This window comes from Topomyia yanbarensis, chromosome 3 (assembly GCF_030247195.1).
Source record: "Topomyia yanbarensis strain Yona2022 chromosome 3, ASM3024719v1, whole genome shotgun sequence".
NCBI lineage: Eukaryota > Metazoa > Arthropoda > Insecta > Diptera > Culicidae > Topomyia > Topomyia yanbarensis.
The window spans coordinates 30704077-30727891 of record NC_080672.1 but is presented as its reverse complement, the minus strand read 5'-3'; the positions used below and the strand labels follow the sequence as shown (position 1 = coordinate 30727891).

Sequence of the window (23815 nt, the reverse complement as noted above, 5' to 3'; positions counted from 1 at the left end):
GAGCCGAAACGACGTATAAATAGTCAACCACTGTTTCATTATACCAGATGAGTGCATGCCGAACAAAATGACATCTGCAGATGGTGTGTTTTCACTGGTCTAGGTACCCTTCTAACCCAAAACTTTCAAAAAGCGTACCTACTTTTCGACAAATGTTTTCGAAACAAAAGTGTAGCTCGAAATTTGTTGGTTTTATTGAAATCATGTCTTAGAGGAAGTTATAGGGAAATAATAAAACTTTATTAGAAAGCACGCCGGAAAAAATATGTTATTTATTCTAAAATGCTAAATTGCAATTCATTTTGCGTATTGCCAATCCCTCCAACATTTTTTTAATATATCAGGAGAATATTAGAGTAGAGTAGAGTGGGGTCAAGTAGGTCAGTTTTTTTGGCGAGCTCGTGCAATGCTATTTTTGCACTGCTTTTGACAAACAAGCACTCGTTGGAAAGGTTATACATTTGCCAACAATAATGATTTTATGCCTGGCTAAATATTTTTTAAGATAAGTTCAATAATACGAAGATACTTTTTTCGATGTTTTTAAAATGTGGAGGCATGATAGGGCACTATATGCGAGGTTTAATTAAACAATGTACACACCTAGAAAATTAGCAGCTCAACTTTTATTTGAAGAGTATGAATACTGCAGATAAATTAACAATTGATAACAGGAATAATAAATGCGATGCATTGACGTCATTCAAGTATGAAAATGAGAAAGTGGAAAATCATGAAACCGCGGAAGAAAATGTTGAAAAAATATGTTTTAGCAGCAGTGTCTCGTTTTGTACTTTTATATGACTTGTTCGGTGTTCTCGTCGTCGCCAGCGTGTGGAATTGAAGTTGCGCATTCCGGATCACGTATCTGCTTAGCTGTACGATGATCACGTTTGTGCTTCGAAGCATTTTTCATTCTCTTTTTCGAACATGTTTTTTCGATTATCTACTTCAACCACACTTTAAATTAATATATTGTTACCTTAGGCGAAAAATCTGGCGCGCTTTCATTGATTTCCTTCTACAGGAGCACGTAATGTTTCGAACGGGAACTTGAATTGTTTAGAGGGTGAGCGAATACTGGCACCATCTTGAACAGATGCAATTGCATCCTTTATGTTCTCTTCACTTCGTTTAGGCGTTTTTCGCACAAAATTACGCACAATTTTCTTGTAGAAATAATTCAAATTTACATTATAGTAGTTACCTATAGCGCCCAAACGTATGTTTCATGTTGATGTCCGTATTTTTTTTAAACCAAAAATATCGAAAAACCAACTCAACACTCATGTTCAGCATAAATTTTTACGTAAGAAAAACTTCATTAGACATTTTTTAACATTGATTAAATATGCTGTACTGAGGACAAAAGACAATGCGCTTTTGCAGAACAACACGTGAAAACATATACGACGCCGTAACTAACGATGTTCGATACCGTGTATCTAATTCACGCAACGCGAGCGACTTCTGCAATAACGTATCAAGAATAATGCCCTATTCATATTGTACCCCATACCTAGTTGACCCCATTCTACTCTACTAAGAAAATGAATTAGTGGAACTTAACGTAAATTTTCGTAATAAATTAATTTCGTTGATTTAGGCAATAAATCTAGATTTTTCCAGTTATCAAAAATCAGAATGCTGAGCAGTAAGCAAATTTCTAGGCGCAGTCATTTTTGAGATAGTAGAAAAACAAATTCGGATTAATCGCCTTATTAATAAGTTACACGGAAAAAGTGTTCCAAAAATTGTTAATAAAATGCCATGAATTCTGGAACAATCACGTTTTTACGTAATTTACGGACCATGAACAAACTATAACTATGTTCAATTTCCCTTTAGTAATGCCGCATTTTATTAGTGAAAATATTTTGTTTTGTTTTGTGAGTTCTAGTCACTGTTTCCGCCCAGTCATTTTAATTCGAGTTTCAGTACGCGAACTAGTTCACAACTTTATGAACATTATTCATAAAACCAAAGGTTGAACTTAGTTCACAAAATATAAATATTCTGGATATTTTCTCGTGAACTATTTCACGAAATTCGGATTTTTTTTATGTATCCATTCAATCCTTGTGAACTAATTCATGATCTCTAATACATTAGTTACTATCCAATATCCGTTCTCGTGAAATAATTCACAAAAGCATCAAATATTATCCATGTATTAGTAACTGGTTCATGATTCAAAATATATTCGTCACGATCCAATATCCGTGCTCGTGAAATAGTTCACGAAATCATGAAATATCATTCATGTATTCGTGAACTGGTTCATTATACCTAGTGTAATAGTCACAACTTACCATTCGCTTTCGTGAAATGGTTCACGAAATCATAAAATATTATTCATGGTTCATGATTCCTAGCATATGATTTACAATCTATTATGCGTGCTGGTGATATTTGGAAGACATCACTAATCATTAACAATTTCATAACAATAAGAATAAGATTTTTACTCTTTCATAAAATTTCGTGGAAATATTTTTGTTTCATACACTTTTTTTTAAATGCCCAGCTGCTAGTGACGAACAGTAGATATAAAAAACTATTTGGACCTCGAACATCTATATTCATTTGATAAGGTTCATTGTCATGTTTGGACAGAAATCCAAAATTACGATGAGAACCCCAAATAGTGTGCGCGATATTGTTTACAGAACAAAATATAAATATCGATTTTAGATCACCGTGAACTGATTTTGGCGGATTTTAATTGATATTTTTCGGTGAAAAAGAACGGAAAGAGGTTATTTGATTTACGTTTCGGCCTACTGTTTCTTTTAAGCCATCATCAGAACTTTACTATATAAAAAGCATAAAAAATAAGCATTATTACAATTTTCATTACAACATTTTAGAGTCGCTAATTAACACGCCTAGCTATTCTATTTTATAAAAAGAACAAAATACAGTAAAATAGTAGTAAAATCGTGATACTTGAACAGAATGGACAGAAATTACGGAAATTGTGACTAACATCCTGAAATCATGAACACAAATCACACAACTCGTGACAAATATATATAAAATCGTGACTAAGAACCTAAAAGCATGGACATGAATTGCTCTATTCATGACTAAAATATCACGATAACATGAACAGAAGTTACAAAAATCGCGACTAAGATCCTGAAATTATGAAGACAAATCAAACAGCTCGTGACAAAAATACCTAAAATGGTGACTAAAATCCTGAAACCATGCGCATGAATCACTCTACTCATGACTAACATTTCACGATAAATCGAATAGAAACAACGAACCTCGCGACAAAGATCCTGAAATCATGAACTTTAATCCCGATAGTCTGATAGAAAAACCCGATAGTGAACTCATCAATACAATAGCAAAGTAACGTGATGAGAAATCACTTGTGCTAAGTTCTTGAAATCATGAACAACATTTGACTGTCGACGGCGTATTCCCAAATCATGAACAAGAATCATAAGAATAACTAGACATGTCCAGGGAACAACAACAGTTCGGGGCGAACTAGTTTTTTTTAAACACAAATAGTTTCAAGAATACGAGGTTTATTATTCATAATTTCAGGAACTTTGTCGCGGTTTTCGTAAATCTTGTTCATGAATTTATGAACGGTCCATGTAGTCGTGATGCTACGGTAAATTACCCAGAATGAACAAAAAATTCTCCACAAGGGGGAGTGGGCGTAGCGTATTGGTAAATCGATTGCCTTGTATGCAGCGCACCTGGGTTCGAGTCCCGACCCCGCACATAGGGTTAGAAATTTTTCCTAAGAGATTTTTCTAACTCGAAGAGGCGAATGACCTTAAGATTAAAACCTCTATAATTGAAATAATAAAAAAAAAATTTCCACAAGTGTTTCTCTAGCTTGTTAGAAAGAAATTATCCACTGCTCTCTCGTTATCTATGGCCGAAGGGGGTTCCATGGCTTTGTTCTGAACATCCCTTCTGCAAAGTTCACCAAAGACTGAAGATTATTGCGGAATTTAAAGGAAAACATGTCTTAAGAAGGTTGGTTAAAGACTGAAAATTCGGGGGTAAGAAATTTGGCTATTTCTGCGCCAATTTACCGAAAGTAGCATTCAGTTTCAAAACCTCACTTATTCATTAAATTCCATGCTAATTGAAGTTTAACGTATAATAGAATGCCTTCAGTTTAGAGGAAATAAAGTTCCATGCACCTACCAAAGCGTTTTATGTGAAAATATTGAAAGCAGAAGGTTCCATTATTTGCAATTTCATGAATATGGGAACTACGTAATCTCCGTGTGGTGCATTATTGCTCGATAATCCCATTCAGTGCGAGCATAACAACAAACATTAGCTTGCAACTGAAGATGATATTGAAGCTGAAATAAATGAATGACTCCGCTGCACCGAACGAATGAGTGACGAAGCAAACAACCGGAACATACCCATGAATTGAATTTCGTTCCTCTTTCAAGCTCATTTGGGGATGTCGATATTTCTGAGCTTCGTCGTCATGTGGAATCAGGCTTGTTATTTGCTCACATAATGAGCCACAAAGAGCGAAATACACCGATTTAAAATAGAGCAGCACAAAAACACTGCGATGTGCAGAACGACCGCACAAAGAGAAACTTGAAAACGAAAAAGAGTAAGATCGGTGCACCAAGAGCTGCACAATTTCGTTCAAAGAGTCACCTTGAAGAGCCACTTTTTTGTGCCTCCCCTCACTGGAAAGCAGGTAGGAAGGCGAATCAAACTACAATTCAAATAAAGTTTGATCGGAAGAACGTTTTAAAAATGTTTTTTTGTTGCCTTCTCTACTTACGTGCGCGTGGGACCAAGATACACACTAGAGAGCCTCTTTATTTCTACTCTTTGTGGCGTGCAGCCATGGAGTAGAATACACGTGTGGGAGCAACACGCATCGGAGTGAATAGGTTTATTGTGAAAGAGAAGAGCGGTGGTTCGCATGAAAAGTGCAAAGAGCGTTTGTTATTCTTTTCTTTATTTGCTCTGAGGTGCATAACATCCCTGTGTGGAATAGGCTTTCAAGCCGAGATATTTGAGGTTGTGAAATCTTGTGATATATTTTCAAACATAAATGACGAGCAATATTTGTATCGAATTTTTATGAATTTCAATGTACTGATAAACCTATTCCTCATTCGAACAATTTCAACATACTGGAACATTCAAAAATGAAGTGTAGTGGTCTGAAAATTCGTAAATATCCAATCTTAACCCTCAAAAAGGTAAGCTAAAATTGTGACTTTAATAAACATCGCTCCTAAGACCCAATGAAATCAAAAGCTTCTTTTTTGTCGTTTTATCATTGATAAAATCGAAAGCCCGAAAACGCTCGATTTGTATTTCAAATTACAAGTTCATTGAAACTAGATAATTGTAACTAGCCGGGCCTCTGAAACCCTTGCCTTTATGAGAGTTAATGCTGAATACACTTACACTTGGTCCACTGTACTTCAACACCGACCAAGTAAATCACACAGTAAAGAACATTGACCAGGGCGGTTTGATTGCGTTAAACGGAAAAAAAACTCTCCACTCGTAAACTGCCATAAATCTGGTCCAACAGACAGGAAATGACAGCAGCAAAAATATGATCTGCAAGTAGCAGTGTGTGTGTGTATGGTCAACTTTAGCGCGCGATTCGAGTACACACTCTGGAAAATATCATCGGTTTTTGTTTACCGCTACTGCCTTCCGGTCAGTAGAAGGGGGAGGTTCAGTCAGCAGCGGTTTGATGGTACATGAACTTTTTCCCACCACGCGGCGGCATGTTTTCACCTCCCATCGAAAATTGCCAAGTCCTGTCGAGTGTCAGTTATGAGCTCACGTAGTCCAATGGAGAGTATTTTTTTCCGTCCGCTTGTTCAAGGATAAAGAACTAACCGACCTGGGTCTGGGCCAGCGGGAACCATTGCGCGATAGCCGCTGTGTGGTTTGACACTCCACCGGAAAAAGGACGAGAAAGTAAATAAATAAATAAATAAAGAGAAAGTGATGGAATTGTACAATATTTCAGAATGTGAATAGGTTGGTCCTTCAAAGAAGCACGCATGGAACCGGAAAATTAAATCAATAGCATTCTAAAAAGTTGGACACGGACTTCTAAGAATGTCACATACGCTTACGTGAATTCTCGAACAATTCTCCACCGAAAAAAACAGTTTGACCAAACCGTTGTCACCAGGCACGCACCAGCTACCACTCTAAAACTTTTAATATCAAGTGCAGAATGTCAATTAGTCGTCTGAGAGTCCGTTCACGTTCGGCTTATTTATTTCGACCTGCCCCGCATACGATCCCAGCAAATAATGTCCTCGTTTCGGGGCCGGGAAAGAAACCCGAAAAAAGCCAACCATTCATTGTCAGGAGACCGTAGCAAAATATCGTAACGGAAGAAAAAAAACATTCGCGAATCAAACATTTGCATACAAAGAACCTTCATTTAGGACATTCGAAAACGAGAAAACTGGTTCCCCGTTTCCCTACGGTACCGCATCACTACCAATTCGCATCACAAAATATACAAAGCTCGCTCGGAGTTTTTTTTAGATGATTGTTGATATTTGCATGTGGTACACAGTCCTAGTGTACGGATGTGCGCTCGTATGTGCGTGAATGCGCTAGAAGCAAATAACAGTAGCAACAACAACCGGCCGGAGAAGTGGTTGCTCACTCACCGGTACGCCACTAGTTCTACATGCATGCAGGCTGACCGGTTTAGCTGAAGCACCAACCAGCAACCCGCCCACTGCTGACTGCTCGAGCAACTCGTGAGGCGGCTGTGAGTCAAGCAAACAAAGACCCGTTGTGTGGTGAAGAAGCACAATGTTACGACTACACATAATCTGCGATTCTAGTCGCGTAATCTTTGTTTTTGTTTGATTTTGTTGTTGCCTCCGCTGTTGGTTTTGGGGTTGGGCGGGGCTGGCTTTCTTTTCGGCTAAAGATATGGGTTTAAAATTACGAATTTTCAAATCGATAATCCGGAATGGTTTCTCGGGACGATGGCGGTTACTGCTTACAGATTGTGTTTGAGGTTTGTTTGCTTCCATTTCTGATGATTACAATGCGCACGTTACCCTTCATTTAGTTTTGAAAACAAACTATGTTGGACGAAACTCAATATTGTAGTAAATATCCCCACATCAAACAGTACGGTGACCTGCAACAATCGAACAAGGGGGGCCACTTATTTCAACTGTTCATCTTATGAAGACTACGCGAAATCACCATCATTTGCTTGCCTGTCGCAGCTGACTGCTCATCCGTTGGCAACATCTGGGTTCGAGTTGGCTGCTACACATCCAACCGGCAGAAACCGGTACGAAACAACAACAAGTGCTGGAGGCGTTGCTTTTCCGACCTGACCTCGTCGTTCGCCACGGGATGGTTCGGATCATCGAACGAAAGTCCAACCGATTGACAACAGTTATCCCAAACTGGCCTAGAAGTCGAGGTCCAGCGAACCGGCAGCCTATCATTAGCCTCTTGGGACGGCACCCCTCTTCGAACCGAAGTGGTAGTGTAAGGGCAACAACATCAGCCCGGAGAAAAGTATAATCTGTTAACTTAATCCAAATGTGGCAGATATCATCATTATCTTCTGCTTTTGCCGTTCGATGGGGGTGGGACTTTTTCCAGCCCAGCGATTTTTCAACCTTTTTTTCCTTACTTCTTCCGCTTATCTTCGCTACCACACACTACCGTTGTCGCAAACCCTGCAAATGATGTCGACTCGATTTTTCGCCCCGGCTCGATTGAATGTCACGGCCAGATGAGCCACTGTTGAGCTGACGGTGAAGACGACGGTGGCGCTTATCCCGGTGGCGAATGTCAGTGCGCTGACGAGACGGGCTGGATGTGGAGCGATAATAAACTGATACGTACCGAGCGGGTGACAGGTCGTCTTTCGGAAGTGTCAGAATGGTTGAAAGGGGAAAATTTAAGCTGTCAGCGGAGCAGAACGAGGGGTTGCAGGTGAAAAGGATTCTCCTCTGGCAGGCGGTGGTAATCGTGTGCAGATACGTGCTTGTGCGAGACATTTCAAAGGCGCCAATGAAAAATTGCTTATACTCTAAACTTCTGCAAATCGAGTCGTGAAATGTTATGCACTTTGAATCTTTTAATTGTTGAAAGTTTCAGACATATCTCAGCATGATGAACTCGAAAAATATTACAGAATTCCAACTGTCGAAAAGAACTGATTTTTTATGCAAAAAGTCTTTGTTTTAAATTTGTTTCTGTTCCTATTTATGATCAACAACACAGTGCCCAAATAAAGCAAATATTATAAAAATTTTCTTTCTCTAAACATATAAACCTCGCCCTGGAAGTTCCCAATAGATCTAAATACTGGTCGTAGTGGTTCGTCTCCTTTAAAAGAGGCCTTAACCCCTTCATATCCATGTTGATTATAAACAACAACGTTTTTAAATAGGTATAACTTTTGATTCAAGCAGGATTTGCTAACAAAAACAAGTAAAGCTAATAAATGTGACTATTACCTTTCAATAGAGCACTACCAGTTACAAGTATCAGCTCTAGAACTGAAGTTATTGCAATTAGTCTGATTAGATTCCGATAGAGCAGTGCTGCCAGGGACAGCTTTCGTTGACGGCGAAAAAAAAAATTCATATTTCTTCGTTATTTTACAATATTATTGAAACCTGACAAAACCTATCAAATTAGATTTCGTTTTTCACGCAAATGAACTATTTCTAAATGTTCTAGGAGAATTTGTATTGAGTATTGGAAGATAAAAATTTAGCAGCTTCCAGTAGTATGGGGTACGGACCTATCATTATGAAAAAAGCTTTGAAATATTTATTGACCCTACCGCTTACAGGGCAAAATAGTTCTCAAACCCTGCATGTACCAGGAAAAAAAGTTGGGCATGAGAGCGTTAACCTTCTTTATATGTAAACATTTTGTAACGAATAAGGTTTTGGCGGGCCAGTGGCGTAGCCAGGGGGGGGGGGGGGGTTTGGGGGTTAAAACCCCCCCCAAACCAAAATTAATTGGATTGAAAAAAAAAAATTGATGCTGGCGAATTTAATTTAATATTCCACAAAATATTTTTGGAAAAATATTCTCTGATCACTACATTGAGAACTGTGTTTAAAGCGTCATGAGAACTTTTGGAAAATTGTGGGAAGGGGATCTTGTAACTTATCTCTTAGCCAAAATCCCATAGTTGTCAAATTACTTCAATGTAAAATAAAATAACTGTCTGAATTATTATGAGCTCATTTTTGGAAAGATGCTTCAAAATATGGATTAGAGACAATTTTTCGAATGGGAATCTAAATTTGAATAGGTTGATTGCATATAAAACCTAAGCTTGTTTACCGAAAACATACATACATTTCAACATTCGCTGAAAATGTATTTTTTTACATTGTGTAGAGTTTAGACAACAATTCAATATAGTTAACAACAAGAATAACATTTCAGAAACTAGTTGAAAGCTGATGTAATTTTGTCTCTAGCAGGTCAGGATCGGTTTTATGAGCATTGGATTTTTGTTGTATTATCAACTATATGAATAGCCTCTTAGCAGGATGCAATGAATGGCGTACTAAAATTTTGTGTGCTACGTACTGGTACTGCAAGTTGTTAGGTTGACTAATGAAGAAAAGTAAAATTAATGCTCGATAAATTTTTAACGGTCACGATCACATTCATTCGAAACTGCCAAATTTCGATGTTAAGTAACATTGAAGAATTTCAAAACGTAAAACTGTTCATCTGCTGATAGAATAATTTTGACGGTTTATCGTCCTAGAAGTAGTTATAGACAAGAATTACTCTTCAACCAAATTTGGGTCGAGACTTAATGTCTCCAGCAAAGTTTTCGAAAGTGTTATTTCAAACAACTTTGTCAAAGACATAAATATCCCACATATTCAGAGTATCGAAATATAGTAGTAGAAAACCTTTTCAACAAGCTATTCTGAAATTACTATATTTGATAAATCTCTTCTGCGGTAATTAAATAATAAATTCACATTGCGTTCAAGGTGCCTTTGAAGCTTACAAAGAAAGTAAGGGAACTGGATTTAAAACAAATAATTCCCAGATATTAAAAGGACTCAAAAACACAAAGAGTGATTCCATTTTCAGGAGCTAGCATCAATTCGGCGCTAGCTTAGTCCGTCCACCAAGTTAGTGTCGGATTCTGATGAGATGAAGTTGAAACGCAAGTTTCAGTTCCATCCATCCATAATTTATAGGTTTTGTGTTCTCAACTCGCAATGATTGTTTCAAACAATTTTATCCGTAGCGCAGAAAAAAATAGTTTTCACCTAAATTTTTCTTCACTAAGAAGAAATATAGCAGGCCCAGTCCATTTAAATCCCTATATGTTGAATTCATGTAGCCTTCATATTTTCAATGAAATTGTTTGAAATGACATTATCAAAAACTTTGCTGAAGGCACCATGTCTCTTAATATTTTTGAAAAATTAATTCACCATAATTACCTCTATGATAGTTAATTACTAAAATTTCTATATCAAAGCAGGCGCTGTTTTATGTTGATAACTTCCCGAAGTTGTCAAACCTTCAAAGTCAAGGATTATTATATTAGGTGATCTTGAACGTTGAAAATTTTTAAGATCATTTATCCCACTTTAAAAGATCGCAATTTTTGACTTCATTGACATATTATACAAGAAAATAATCTATAGAGGTTTGAAAACTGTTCCATATTGATCCTTCTTGATTGTAGACTGGAATGACATCTGTTAGACTACTTATGTTTTTGAGTTTTCAATAATTTATCAAACTCATGTTAAATTTTAGCATTTTTTCAAAAAAATTGCGATTATCATCAAAACCCCCTCCAAACCAAATTTCTGGCTACGCCACTGTGGCGGGCCATATTGAACCAGATTTCGAACTCAATTTTCACGATAAGTTTTAAACCAAATCAAAATAATTTTGAAGATCACATGTTTTTAAAGCTTCAGTTTCCAGTTTTTGGCAAACATTATTAAATTTGAACCGGTGCCCAGTGGGAAAAAAGTATCAAAAACGCGACTTTACTCAATAGCTTAATAGAAGACGAAGTGTTGTTAACGAAAATGCACACTTCCTATGTAAAAATGTCTGGGGAATCGATTGCAGGTATTTAAAATTACCACAAAGTACGCTAACATGCCCGTTTTACCCCAGTTTCCCTTTTCATTAGAGTTTATGTTCAAAACTAATTATCTAACTCGGAAGAAAGTTGAATACCGCTGACAAAAATTAGTATGTCTTATGTAAAAAGTTCAGAGAATCCATTGAAGATAATTAGAATAGTCTCACGAAACGTATACATCCATTTTACCCCAATTCTCCGAAAAACTAAAGTTTTAAGGTGATCCTGGCTTTATATTTCGGTAAAAGGCTATATAAGGATGATCAAAAGTTCAGATTATCGTTTTAATATAGTTAGACTGGCCGCCCGAAACGTGTGTACTCGTTTTACTCCAATTCTTCCCATAACTCAAGTATAAAGTTAAACCTGGCTCTACATTTTAGAAAGGGGCTGAATGCGGTTGATCAAAAGTAGTATTTCTTATGCAAAAAATTCTAGGGAATCGATTGAAGATAGCTTGACTGGCGCAGGAAACGTGTGTACCCGTTTTACCCCAACTCTTTTATTCTTCCCATATCTCAAGTGGGAAGTAAAACCGGGCTGTGCTTCTCGAAAAGAGACTGAATGCGGCTGATGAAAAGTAGTAATTCTTATGTACAAAATTCCGGGGAATCGATTGAAGATAGTTAGTATGTCCGCACAAAACGTGGATACCCGTTTTGCCCCATTTTTTCACGTAATGTACGTGTGAAGTTATACCTTACTCATCATTTCAGAAACAGGCTGAACGCGAATTTTTTGTGCATAAAAATTACTACTTTTCATCAGCTGCATTCAGCCTCTTTCTGAGAAGTACAACCAGGTTTAACTTCACACTTGAGAACTTAGGGTAAAACGGATACACATGTTTCGTGCGGACATTCTAGCTACCTTTAATTTATTCCCTGAATTATTTAACTTAAAAAAATACTTTTTATCAGCTGCTTTCAGCCTCTTTCTGAAATGTTGGGTAAGTATAATTTTCAGGAATCAGAATATATTGGCTCAAATGGCACGTTCCCCGTACATAGTCGGGGATTTGTGCCTGAAATGATGAGTAAGGTATAACTTCACACATACATTATGAGAAGAATTGGGGTAAAACGGGTATACACGTTTCGCACTATCATTTTAACTATCTTCAATCGATTCCCCGTAAGTTTTTACATAAGAATTGCTATATTTTATCAGCCTAATTCGGAGAAGCACAGCCAGGTTTAACTACATGCTTGAGTAATGGGAAAAATTGGGGTAAAACGGATACAAATTTTTCGTGCGGTTTTGTATTCTTACCATCCTTGATCGATTCCCTAGATTTTTCTACATAAAAATTATTACTTTTTATCAGCCACATTCAGCCTTTTACCGAGAAGCTCAGCGAAGTTTAACTACACGTTTGGGCAATGGGAAGAATTGGGGTAAAACGGATATACACGGTTCATGCAGTTATTACTATCTCCAATCGATTCTCCGTAATTTTGTACATAAGAGTTACTACTTTTCATCAGCCACATTCAGCCTGTTTCAGAGAAGTACAGCCAGGTTTAACATCACACTTGAGTTACGGCAAAAATTTGGTGTAAAACGGGTACACATGTTTTGTCTGGTCATTCGTATTATCTGCAATCGATTTCCTGGACAATTTAACCTTAAAAAATTACTTTTGATACGCCGCTTTATGCCTCTTTCTAAAATTTTGAGTAAGATATATCCTCACACTTGTATTACGTGAATAATTTGGGTAAAACGGATACAAACGCTTCGTACGGTCATTCTAACTATCTTTAACCGATTCCCCGAATTTTTCAACATAAGAATTATTACTTTTCATCAGACACCTTCAGCCTCTTTTTGAGAAGCATAGTCAGGTTTAACTTTCCACTTGGGATATGGGGAGAGTTGGGGTTAAACGGGTACACACGTTTCGTGCGGCCATTCAAACTATCTTCAATCGATTTCTCAGATTTGTTTGCATAAGGAATACTACTTTTGATCAGCCGCATTCAGCCTCCTTTTGAAATGTGGAGCCAGGTTTAACTTTGTACTTGGGTTATTGGAGAAATTGAGGTAAAACGGGTACACACGTTTTGGATGGCCAGTCTAACTATGTTCAAACGATTACTTGGACTTTTATATATAGGAATTCCCGCTTTTGATCATCCTTATATAGCCTTTTACCGAAACATAAAGCCAGAATTAAATTTAAACTCAAGTTTTGGAGAATTGGGGTAAAATGGGTGTAAACGTTTCGTGAGATTATTCTAATTATCTTCAATCGATTCTCTGAACATTTTTACATAAGAGGGATTCCATGAGAAACCGGCCGACCGCAAAATATGACCATCGTCGATTCGAACGAAACTTTGCAGGTGTGTTCGCTGTATGAATCTCCATGATATTCTCTGGCAATTGGAATATTTTGATACAAGAGTAATTTTTCAAAAGAACGTAAATGTTTCTACGTGTATGAATTTCAAATTTTTTTTGTTCGATTACTGTATTTTATACAGCAAAACTATCTGAGAACAAGTTACAGGGAATGAATACTTCTGTCCGAAAAAAATATACACTGAAAAAAATGTTGTGTCATTTTTCAAAAAAACAAAAATTTATGATAAAAATTTAAATTGCGAAAAAACCCTTTTTTTTAATTTTTTATATTTTGTTACCAAAAACCTAAAGACAAAAGAAACATTTTGATTGTAATTGCATGATGGAGAAAAAATCGGTAAAAAAGTTTTTCTAACTATAACTTCGTACATGTTTTACATTTCTTATAAAAGAAATGTATAGAATTCGCTCAAACTTTCAAGATTTTTTCCGAGGCCCGGAGGGCCGAGTCTTATATACCAATCGACTCAGCTCGACGATTTGGGACAATGTCTGTGTGTGTGTGTGTGTGTGTGTGTCTGTGTGTGTGTGTATGTAACGGACAAATTCTCATTCGTGTTTCTCAGCAATGGCTGAACCGATCTTATCCTAACCAATTTTAAATGAAAGAACTAAAAAACAGTATGAACGCTATTAATTTGTTTTTGATTCTGATGTTTAGTTTCCAAGATATGAATGTTTGAATGCGTAAAAATGGCGTTTTTTGCAGTTTTTTTGAATTATCTGCCGAAACTGACATGACAGAATAACAATTTATATGTTTTTAGACAGCTTTAACGAATACCTTTCGAACAAGCTATAGATTGTTGAAATCGGACTATTATCAAAAGAGATATTAAACATTAAATACGGACGAAAGATTTTTATCATTTCCCATTGCCGGAAACATGACCAAAAACATGTAATCTATTATTAACGCCAAAACGGCTTATTTTAGGTCAATAGTATCTTCGGAGAATTTAATGGAGGTAATATGCCCTTTCTTCTGGTATTGTGCTGTTGCTGATTAATCCCCCTATGAGTGAGATATTTTCACAAATTTTCTTGGAAGTGATTATATCGAAATGATGCCTTCGGCATATTTGTAGCTCTTACTTTTGCGAATAACTTTACCGAAGACTTCAAATATCTATTTTGAATACTTTAAAAGTTATGGCTTGTTGTTTGTTGCTTACTCTTTGTTGGCTATTTATTGTTCAATATAGTAATAATCCATTGAAATAAGCCAAACATTATTTCGATAAAACGAATTTTGTATTTCATTTTTCTATCTACAACCGCTAGAAATAATCACCGAACATTTCCAAGTTGTCTGGAAGGAACTTGATAACTTATCAGTGTAAAAATGTTCATTTGTGCGAACCTTCTGACTGCAATTTTGCTAACTTATAACCATCGGATCGATCTGAAACCTTTCGGAAAATGAAAAGCGAAATAAATAACTCCAAGCAACGGCGTAGTCAAGAGAAGGTTTTGGGGTTTAACACCATACAGCCCCCCCCCCACCACACCAAAAAAAAATATTGGATTGGAGTTGAAAATTTATTGATGCAGACTGATTTAATTCAATATTACAATAACAATTATCTGATCCGTAGATTGATAACCTGTTGTTGTAAACATCATGAGGACTTTTGATAAATTGTCGGAATGGGGTCCTGATATGTAACTGATCTATTGGTCTTGATTTCACAGTTGTCTAATAGCATCAATATCAAATTCCTGCCTGAAAACATTCCAATAGAAAATTCCAGAGTTCTGTAATCAATAATAATCCTCAGATTTCTTTTCAAATTGAGCTCGCTTTTGTAGAGATGTACTGTAATAAGGGTGTTTATTTAATAGAAAGCGAAGTTAAAATTGATTTATTGTCTATGAAACATAGAACTGCTCACCAAAACATTGCATAACTTTCAACATTTGCTAAAAATGTTCTTGCCTTTCTCATTCACTCTAAAATTCGTCAATCTAATCCCGACCCGGAGGGCCGAGTGTCATATGCCAATCGACTCAGTTCGTCGAGATCGGAAAATGTCTGTGTGTATGTATATGTCTGTATGCGTGTATGTGTATATGTGGAAAAAAAATTTGACCTCTGTTTCTCAGAGATGGCTAGACCGATTTGCACAAAGTTAGTCTCATATGAAAGGTACAACCTTCCCATCGGCTGCTATTGAATTTTCTATTGATTGGACTTCCGGTTCCGGAGTTACGAGTTGAAGAGTGCAATCACACAGCAAATTCCCATATGAAAATTTTTCAAAATCAAATTTGTATTTTGGATGCCAAATGACTTTAAAATGCATGAAACATTAAAATGCATGACAAAAATTGACTTCTTTGGACTTTGGTACATTTTTGCCTTTCTCATATAGAAAGGTTATGCAATCACTCTAAAAATCGTCAATCATACCGGCCCGGAGAGAATATGCAGTGAGGGGTTGCTACTTTAAAATTAAAACTAGTTTAAAATTTGTTAACAAGTTGAAAATTTTCGTCAGAACCCGGATCTCCCGGATCTTTCTCCATAATCCGCCGCTGGTTTCAAGCGATGTTTCAGTATCACATAGTATCTCAAGATCGTGGCTGTCGATCCGTTGTATGTATGTGCAAATCGTACTGAACATGTAATATTCATTTCCACCATTGTATTGAACATAACCAGCCAAGGAATCGTAGTCTGGACAAATGAGAAAAGCATAATTGCACCACTAGGTGGATTAAAACAGGTTTTTATTTTGGGAATGCGTCGAGTTGAGACGAAAACGTAATATGATTAATAACGAGGATAACACTTTCCGAATGTAGAGAGACATTTATGAAAAATGACGATTTCCATTCGACTCTAGCAGGTTCTGATCGATTTTGATGAGCTTTTGATTTTTGTTGTATGACCAATTATATGTATAGGTCAAATGTTTAAAAACAGTAATTTAAGGTCAAGATAGCATCATTTTGAAACCGCCAATTTCGTAGGTTTAGTATCTTCAATGAGTTTTACAAACGTTAAACAGCGCATCATTTGATAAAATAATTTTGACGGTATATCGTCAAAGAAGTATTTATGGTGAATTTTCTCGCAATTTTTCTTAATAAGTTTGTGAAAATTATAAACTATTTGAAATTTTTAAATAGTTTTATTTTTTATTTAACCGTGATTTTTTAATAAATAGTGACCATCGCTTCACAACGTAGTCTATTTTTGATGGCTTACGGTGAGTACGAACTCTCGAATTGCTGAACTGAAAATTATGGAATAGAAATTAATTTTTAATATTCTTTACAGATTTAACTCGCCGCGCAGATAGCTCTGAATTAGACCCGCTGGTGCCCTAAGACGATTTCGCTAGATTTTCAGAGCACTGTGCACCCAGTGCATTAACGCAAGTGACGGAAGGTTATCGAAAAGTTTCGTGAAAATGAAAATTTCAGTAATGATGATGATTTTCCCAAACGGTTCGTTTTCGAGAGGTTTTTATTTGTTCTTTGGCATTAGGATTAGCGATAATAATCAAATCAAGGATACTACTGGGAAGTCACCTTTAGAAAAAGGCGATGTCGAAGTAAAATTTGGAACTATGCACGCATGCACTTCAGAGATAGCGTGATATCAGGAGCTGCGATTTCATTAAATTTTCTTAGTTCTCAGTCGCGTTGGAAATTTGAGTAAAGTATAAACTTCAAATCGATTCAAAAAAAAAAATTCGATTTTTTTGGCTCAGTACAATATATAAATTCAGTTTTCCCACCACAATTTAGATATTTAGATATTTTATGGGCCATTTTTTCGCTTTCCCATTGATTTGGTTTGAGATTTCTAGCACTGATGTTGTCCTATGCTGATTTGAGCGATTCTCTGAGTCCTGCCACTATCCCATGTAATATGTGTTATCAAAAACATCGCGAAGCATCACGTTCTAAATGTTCTCAAACGATATAATATCCGAAGAGAGTGATAAGAGTTATAAGAAATGTCTCATCACACTGTTAGGTGGATTAAAAGCGTTTTTAAATTTCATACTAATTGACATACAAAATTGTAATTTTATTGCATCCTTTTGAAAAGTTGCTCTTGAGTCAAAATAATCTTCTTACCTGTGGAAAATATTTAGTCTTGCATGACGGTGACACGTGTAAAGTTTCATTGGAATCTAAGATGGTCGGTCACGATTTTAAAGATTTTCGAACGGATCTTCGTGGAATTCCACATAAAAAGTATTAATTCTCGTCAGCGGTATTCAGCTTTCTTCTGAGTTATATATTCAATTGCGAACATAAACTCAAACGAAAGAGAGAATTGGGGCAAAACGGGCATGATAGCGTACCGTGCGGTCGTTGTTAATAATAGCAATCAATTTTTTCAGACCATAAGCAAAACCTTTCCTGGTAAACGCTCCAGCCTTTTCAAAAGTCGCGTTTTGGGTTCATTTTTTCCCACTGTGCGGTGTGCCAATAGCAATCGCTTCCGAAGAGGATCATGTTTGGGCTCCGTCAATGAGCGAAACGGATCTTAAGAAGTCAATTCATGAATCCAGTCCCAGAGCACTGCAGTTTTTGGAAGCATTTTTAGAACTACCACGGGCATTAATTTTTACCTACTTGTGAGATGATTCAAATCACAAAGATTTAATTTCGGTGGTTTTTCTTAAAATGATTTTATAGCTTTTATTGACTGTGATGTATGTTCTAGAACTCCGAGGTGTTTTTTCAAAAATATTTTGAACGTATCATTGACGTACATTTGTTCTTGTGTATAGCCATTGACCACATATTGCCCTTCCGGAAAATCTGGTACATTCGCTAAACTGGCCCATTTACAAACTTAGGTCTCAATAATGTCGCAATAATTTTGCGTTATTGAATTCATTCCAAAGAGATTACATAACATATTTTTAAAGCAACCTTAAAGTTCTAGAAAAACTTCATAAATTGGTCAATCATACTCCGTTTCCTCTAATATATCCGAATCACAAGCCCAAATTCGTTCGAATATTTTACAAATATTTTTGAAAATATGTACAGCAGTGTTCTAAAATCATGTACAGCAAGCGAATGTTTCTCGCTAGCTGGGCTGACCTGTCAAATGCTAAAAACCACCGGGGGCGATTTCAATGCTAAATAATAATCTAATAGGTTACCGAATAATAGCGACAAATACCTTTCAATGTTTACTCAGTGAAGACGAGAATCGCTAATTTACGACGGCCTAATTCCTAACAAGCAAGGGTTAATATTTCGCTTGATTGATTGACGAAATTTAAATTAATATTATTGGTACTCATTTGTCAACATCGCTTTACCCCTAGTTAGTTTTGCCACCAAAATGTCAAATTACGTTAGGCGTCTATATTTTAACAATTAACTGCTTTTCAACTGCGGGATGCATTCAATTTACCGAACGCCCAGCTAAAAAGCAGCCCAGTTAAAGAGCGCACGCTACCAAGTGATTGCTGTATATGAATTAATAAGTTTTATGGATCTTCCGAAAGATTACTATGGAGCCAATAAGGTCCAAGTTGAGGTCACAATCTCGAATTCATTACATTTAAACTTCTGAAAATAGTCTCGAGAAAGGTACAAGATCCAGAATCAAGTTTGTGAATTGACTACTGATGCGGATGTTCTAAATGCTCCGGTCATTACGTGACCAATACAGTCCCTATTCCAGTCACAAGAATGGGTTAATATTTGAACCTAAAAATCAATATGATCTTAGTTGTTGTTTTACATATGCTTTCAAAATAATTACAAAGTCGACCAACATACCAAAACGAACAATTAGCGCCAATCAACACCCTCAAAATTATCGAAGCATAAGACGCTAGCATTACGATAACCATTCTCTAGTTACTTGCGGAACTTTGAGTGTCTTACTCACCGTTCAGGCTAGAGCCTTATTGTCTCTAGCTGTATGCAGAAGCCGTCTCCACTCGACTCGGTCGTTTGCTGCTTGTCGCCAGCCTCACAGTCTTCGAAGGGTCCGCAGGTCCACCAGTCTAATCAGCGTCTTGTAGATAGTCAACTTCGTGCGGCGTTGAATTTTATTCGACCGAAGCGTCCTCCGGAGTCCAAAGTAGGCACATTTTACTGCCAAGATCCGTCTTTGAATTTCTCTGCTGATATCATTGTCGGCGGTTATCAGTGAGCCCAAATACACGAATTCGTCGACCATCTCGATTTCGTCACCGTCAATCCGAACTCGGGATGGGAGGTTCACATTTTCGTCTCTAGAACCTCTTCCTCTCATGTATTTTGTCTTCGAAACGTTGATGGCAAGTCCAATCATGCTAGCTTCAGCTTTCAGTCTGATGTACGTTTCCGACATCGCCTTAAAGTTCGGTGCCATTAAGTAAACGTCGTCGGCGAAGCCAAGAAGTTAGACGGACTTCCTGAAGATCGTGCCACTCGTGTCTATCCTCGCTCTCCTTATTACACCTTCTAACGCAACGTTGAACATCAGGCACAATAGACCATAACCTTGCCGTAACCCTCTTCGAGACTCAAAGGTACTCGAAAGTGTCCCTGATACTCGAACAACGCACATCAGCCGATTCATCGTCGCCTTGACTAATCGTGTTAGCTTATTCAGAAAATCGTACTCGTGCATTATCTGCCATAGCTGATCTCGATCGATTGTGGCATACGCCGATTTGAAATCGATGAACAAATGATGTGTGGGCAGTGCCCAGGGCACGTTGTATTCGCGGCACCTCTGCAGAACCTGCCGAATCGTGAATATTTGGTCCGTGGTGGCGCGGGAACCCATGAATCCCGCTTGGTATCTCTCCATCTCTCTATATAATGGTTTGCTTCATGACTTTAAATAGGATTTTGCCATTGGTAGGTGAATCTTTATAATGTCCGTGGAATGCGCGTAAGTGTATCTGCTTACGGGTTCACCCATCTCCTTTTTGGCCCATAAGATAGTGACATGCTGAATATGATGAGTACGTGAAGCATGAACAATTTATTCTAGAGAGACTGTCCATCGCTATTGGTTGTTTCCTTGCTACATTGGGTGGCAAATCGTATCATCATCATCCATCAAAGATTTTCCTAAATTGAAAAAACAGCGCCCGTGCCGAGGGTATTGAAGTCGCTTCGATGCCGAGAGGAGTTCCACAATAACAAAAAAGTGGCCGTGCCTAACCTAAGCCCATCCAGTCCTGCCCTAAGTTGAATCTCGCTGGTTGATATGTTGAGCCACTTGAGATTATTGGTGTTCCTGGAAGCCTTATTTCATTTCGAATTTCTATGTTCAAAGGATGTTTCTTTAGACTTTCTATGAGCGAATCCCATCTGCCCATAGTTTTAGGTGCGGTACCAGATGTCCCCACAAAGGGATGTCATAGTCTAGTTCTTTCTTAGCCTAGAGAGCATACTATTTGGGCGTGATGAATAATATCCCTCTTTTTAGTTTTTCTGAAAAAAGAGCTTAGAGCTTTTTTTTGCTTCAGATTCTCCGGGCATTGTTTGTATGCGAGGCATAGTAACAGGTCTTGGGCACGCTTTTCAGTATTCCTAAAGCAAGAGTAATCCAAAAAAATTTCTGCGATCTTGCCACGCCGGGCCTTTGCCATTCGAAATATTTGCTTACTGGAGCAAAGGATCCTTGAAACAGCAAACCTCGAGCTTGTGTAGATCAACGCAAGACTCGAATCGACTAGGTGTCAACATCGTCGATCTCAACTTTGTTGGCGGGTATATAGACGCGGTAGTCTTTTAAAAAATAGTTGTAGCGAGTAATGTCATTTGCTTGCTTTTGATAGAAGATTAAAATGCTGTGCTTAGCTTCGCAGTCTTTGATCTGAAAGAGTATCAGATATTGTCCGACTTAGCTCAATTATCAACAGTAAATCGGAGTCTTTGATGACAAACTTGTTCTATAACCAACCGTCAGATGGGTCTTCTTCTGGTCTTTTTCTATGCATGGGTCTATGTAAAAACTGTAAGAATGCGAAGGAATAGATAGAAATAACGAGAAATATATGAAATTGGAAGACTAGTCAGAAGCTTGCAAAGTAAAGATTTAGTCACCTCTTTATTCTCGATATATGACTGGAAGTTACCGATAGCACAAGACAAAAAAAAATGCGTAAACACATTTAAAAGCGGCAGACCATGAAAGCATCGTTGGTTTATTGGCTTGTGTAAATGGAATGTGGTGACGGCACTTGTACTGGTAATTCAAATCTAATGATAGGTACCATAACAAAACATTCAGCAACCAGGACATATCTCCTAAACATGGTCTCCGCAGTATACTGATTTTGCCATGAAGTCAAATCTCCCAAAAAAGCTGTGTCTGTCCTTGAACAACACTTATAATGACAGTATTGAAGTAGACCTACATGACCTGGCACCGCGTTCTAATCCCGCCGTCACAAAAAATACTCATGTCAAAATAGAGAGAAATGGATAGCGTTAAGGAAGATACTTGGAGAAATTTCTTCTCAGCTTAGTGTGGTGAGAATGCGTCCGACAAAACCTACCCCCTCCTACTTATATTACTCACACATCCGAGGCAGAGTCCAAACGTGTCAATTCTGTGATCAGCCTCTAGACCATAGAAAACCTTGCGCCGAGGAAATTCCACGATTAAGGCCGATATACAGTCCTCGGATCCTACAACACTAAACCAACTGCTATTACCAACAATGAAATAAGTACGATTACATCAAATCACCCCAAACCAGCACTACCAATAAAAAATCGAAAGCCGATGAAAACGGATTTATAAAAGCGACCCATAAGAACAAGAAACAAATAGGATCATTCGACCGTGAGCAACATAAATGCAGTATTGCAGCTAATGTGTCACCGCTAAGGAAGAGGATCTCGACACGCAATAGGAAGCTGCATCAACAGAACCCGATGGAGAGAGATTTTGAGAGCTAATTTTAATTATCACATTTTCTAAAAATCATAAAAAACCCACAGCTGAGTTATGCTACCGCGTTGAACCGTGTCAAATAACCAAAAAAGGAACAAAAAGCTGTGTTATATATCTAATCTCGTTAATAGTTGAAATAGCATATATATATAATAAACTTACCTTCAGAACAAAACGTTGACACCACAACTCATTTGCGGAATTAAGCTTCCTGTTTCAACTGACTTTGTAGCTGACTCTCGGCGTACAAGAAAAATGCTTCGATCAGACTCATGTTGACAATGAAATGTCTTCCTGGTGGGGTTCGAATATACAACGACTGGCTTATGAGTTAAACGTCTTACCGTTTGTACCATTGCACCAGAACAAAAACTTTTGTTTCAAAACAGTGCAGCTGTTTTTGTTTGCATAACCTTTTAATATATAATCTGAACTTTATTTATCGATTTCCGAATTGTTGATATCTTTTTTGCAACACGGTTTATCAGGATTACTTTAATTTAAGTGCTCGATTGGAGTAATCAGATAAATAAGCTACCCAAAACTTAAATTTATAAGGAAATTGGAAGAGGCAAATCTTTAAAAAAGATCTAATATTATTTCAGTATTATGATCTGTGCTGAAATTTATAAAAAAATCATAAGTAGAAATGAAAAAGGAAAAACATAGTTTCCATACTTATACTCTTAACATATTCGACTTGCTGTTACTTGATCTTCCTAGGTTGGTGAAGTCATCTGAGCGTATGGTGGCCAAAAGTTATTAACAAAGGAATAAAACAAATATTACATATTAGACGAATTTCGTAATTAATGTTGTCGATATTATAAGAGTTTGCTTCATCATGTAGGACGATGATTGTGAGCTCAATATACCCGAAACCAACACCAATAGATCACAACCACTGAATTGTGCATTAACCATCTTAAATCGGTCCCACCGGGAAGCGTAACCCGAAAATAATTCCCAACAAAATACAAAATCCCTTTATTCCGGTTCCCCGCCATCAAAAAACGGTTTGCGGTTAAATCAAACGATCCTTTTAATTAGCTAATCAGTCAAGGATAATGAGAATACTTCACGCTGGGTAGGGATGTAGGGCACGCCGCCGATGGCTTCAGACGGCGGTCCTCCCCAGCGACTGCCACTAATGGAAGGGTTAAAAATGTGAAAAGTTTTTCACCACCACCAACAGCAGCAGAACAGCATATTGTCTAAAATTGTGGTCCAATTTTTTTGGTCTACAAGCTTGTACACCAGACAGAATACTAGTGGTGGGTTGTTGCCCACCCAATACCAGTCAGTTTTAATTAGATAGGCCTTTTTTCGCTTTACGTCATGCCGTCACGCTCACCATAACGCAAGGAGCGATGGGTTGCTCAAGGCAAGCTTAGCGCTCGGATTAGTTGCCTGGT

At 37.4% G+C, this 23815-nt stretch overlaps 2 protein-coding genes across 7 annotated transcripts in view; one reads left to right on the top strand and one right to left on the bottom strand.

Moving 5' to 3' along the window:
• LOC131686697 (uncharacterized) overlaps positions 1-23815 on the bottom strand; it is a 1014555-nt gene that overhangs the window by 571053 nt on the left and 419687 nt on the right. The gene's annotated exons all lie outside the window — the stretch shown is intronic.
• The window catches only part of LOC131686699 (fasciclin-3-like), a 255335-nt gene that overhangs the window by 189671 nt on the left and 41849 nt on the right, over positions 1-23815 (top strand). The window lies entirely within an intron of this gene.